Source organism: Rhea americana, unplaced genomic scaffold (genome assembly GCF_003343005.1).
Source record: "Rhea americana isolate MKP2758 unplaced genomic scaffold, rheAme1 scaffold_24, whole genome shotgun sequence".
In the NCBI taxonomy this organism is placed as follows: Eukaryota; Metazoa; Chordata; class Aves; order Rheiformes; family Rheidae; genus Rhea; species Rhea americana.
Genome location: NW_028186357.1, coordinates 3,736,522 through 3,738,858, shown reverse-complemented (window position 1 = coordinate 3,738,858; position 2,337 = coordinate 3,736,522). Strand labels below are relative to the sequence as shown.

At 44.2% G+C, this 2,337-nt stretch overlaps 1 protein-coding gene and 1 long non-coding RNA gene across 2 annotated transcripts in view; both read right to left on the bottom strand.

Moving 5' to 3' along the window:
* The window catches only part of LOC146595068 (uncharacterized), a 558,681-nt gene that overhangs the window by 49,942 nt on the left and 506,402 nt on the right, over positions 1-2,337 (bottom strand). The window contains exon 11 of the long non-coding RNA XR_014896018.1: positions 47-112. This is a non-coding gene — a long non-coding RNA (uncharacterized LOC146595068). The remainder of the gene's footprint in view (positions 1-46; positions 113-2,337) is intronic.
* Positions 1-2,337, bottom strand: part of MAF (MAF bZIP transcription factor) — a 17,619-nt gene that overhangs the window by 6,139 nt on the left and 9,143 nt on the right. The window lies entirely within an intron of this gene.

The window sequence follows — 2,337 nt, the reverse complement described above, 5'->3', positions numbered from 1 at the left end:
GCCCCCACGGAAACGGGGCGAATTGCTAGCGAAAAGGAAGACGTACCTTTCCTTTCCGACCTCGGGTGACAGGGAGTTTCACATCACCGTTGTGGAGGATTCTCTCGGGTACCTAATTTAGCAAATATATTAAAATAAACCATTATTAAAAGGAATTTTTAACATTGTAAAACCTGCCTGCCGAGCCACTACTGTACAGAACAGCACTTTTTATATTCAGATGCTAAAATAAGCTTAGAAAGTCTCTTGTACTGTTTATTAACTGTATTTGAGTGAAGAAGAAATTAACACAAAGTGAAGCATATTTAGGATGCACATCTACTCTTCACTTGGCATAATAACAGGAGAATCTTACTTATCAGTTACCTTAGAAAACATGTATTTTTTCCTCAGCGGTGATTATCACATTCTAAGACATGAAAGCGTATAGCTTTCCGTATGTTTTTCTTAATGATTATTATTAGCTGTGCTAATGTAATTGGCAAAATAATAATCACTTTCTGTACACACTCCATTATTTTTCAGACAGTAGTTTAATAACAGAAGCAGAGCTGTCATTTCTCCCTGCCGTTAGTCACACTGTRCAAATTCATACTGTCAACATATATTTAAAATCTAATTTAAAAAATTCAGCATAGTTAGAATGAATCTTTGTACAATAAGTGAGATAAGTCAGTGAGTCAATCTATGCTTTTTTTAAATGTGGGTATTTTGTTGCGTCCCTTCTATTTAACTTTCTCTCACCGTGTGTGTGTGTGTGTGTGTGTGTGTGTGCGCACACATATATGCATATTTTCTATAATCTGCCTGCAGGAATGCTTCAGCTTCAGCCCTATATTGTAACAGCACAGCGTAATCAGAGCAAGAATAAACCGCAAGTCTCATCTTTTTTAATAAAGGGAGCAAGGCAAACTAGAGGAGCTTTTTTCCCAGCATTTTCATTCCACRACAGCTCTGCAGCCTTTGAAGACGTCCACCGCACGTTTTGCGCCAGCTAAGTTATCCTTCCTGGACGTACGGTGCCCTTTCAACACCGAACTGGAAGGTGCGGCGTAGCCCCTGCGCTCGCGCCCGGCGGGCGTTTGCCGTCGGCTCGCTGTCCCGCGGGAACGCGCCAGSCGCGTGCCCACCTGAAGAGCCCCCAGAAAGCGATGCCGTCAGGCGGCTTTTGTCGTTCTCAGCCGTGGAGGAGCACATCCCCGAGCTAAAACCACAGCAATTCAGCCACGCCGCCGGCGACCTGAACCAGAAGGCACCGCGCCTGCCCCGGCGGGCGAGGCGCGTTGATTCCTCTTGCAGGTTTATTTAACTCTCCGTTTATTAATAAGGAAAGAGTCTAAGAAACTGAGACAGCACCAAGGCAGCCAGAGACACTAAGCAGATTTATTAATTTAAGAAGGCTGATAACTTTCCTTTAGTTTATCCGACAGAGTTGGTGCAAGGGAGTTATATTTTAATAAGTTTTCTACTCTGCACTGTGTGCTATTTTCAAAGGATTTCACAATAAAGGAAGCTGAAAGACTGTGCTCAGTCTGGAGACTGTATCTAGTATGACATGAATATAGTATTTTAAACAGATTTAATCTCACAGTATGCCCTCCTCTACAATGACTTTGCAGGAGGAAACCTTATGGAAAGGAAAATCTGTTCACCCGATGCCACAAAACACTGAATTGCACTGCAGACTCCRGCATCTCTGCCTACATGCTAACGTGCTTTCACCAAAGACTTTGGAAACAGCTAAGTTTCGGGGGCTGGATCCYGTTTGGTTCATTTCTGAGCTCATTTCCATTGCTGCTTATGTTTCACTGCAASAGCTCCAAGTGCTGGAGGGAGCAGGGCTGTCTGCAGCCGCGAGCAGCACCGCTTCTGAMGCCGATACCAGCAAAACTGATCCTTCCCCGGCCCCTTCACAGGCRCGACGGCCGCTGCCAAGGCCTGGCGAAGAACTTTTATTTTAAGATTTGGGGAAGTAGGGTTCCGGCTCCAGAAAAGTGAATGTTTCTTGTAGGAACGGCATTAAGCTTAACCACACGCACACGCTCAGAGAGACACCCAAATAGATTTGGGAAACTCAACCTTGGAACACTCGCTTCTTCGGTTTGTTTAAAATTCATGAAATGTAAATCCCTTCCRCAGCCCCCCACCCCCTGCTCCCTGCAGATACCTCGGGGCCTGATCCAAAGCCTCATTAAAAAGTGCAGCCTTTGACTTGAGTGGGCTTTAGAGCAGACTCCAGGTGAGCACAGGTGGGAGGAGGAAGAAAAGAAAAGAAAAGAAAAGAAAAGAAAAGAAAAGAAAAGAAAAGAAAAGAAAAGAAAAGAAAAGAAAAGAAAA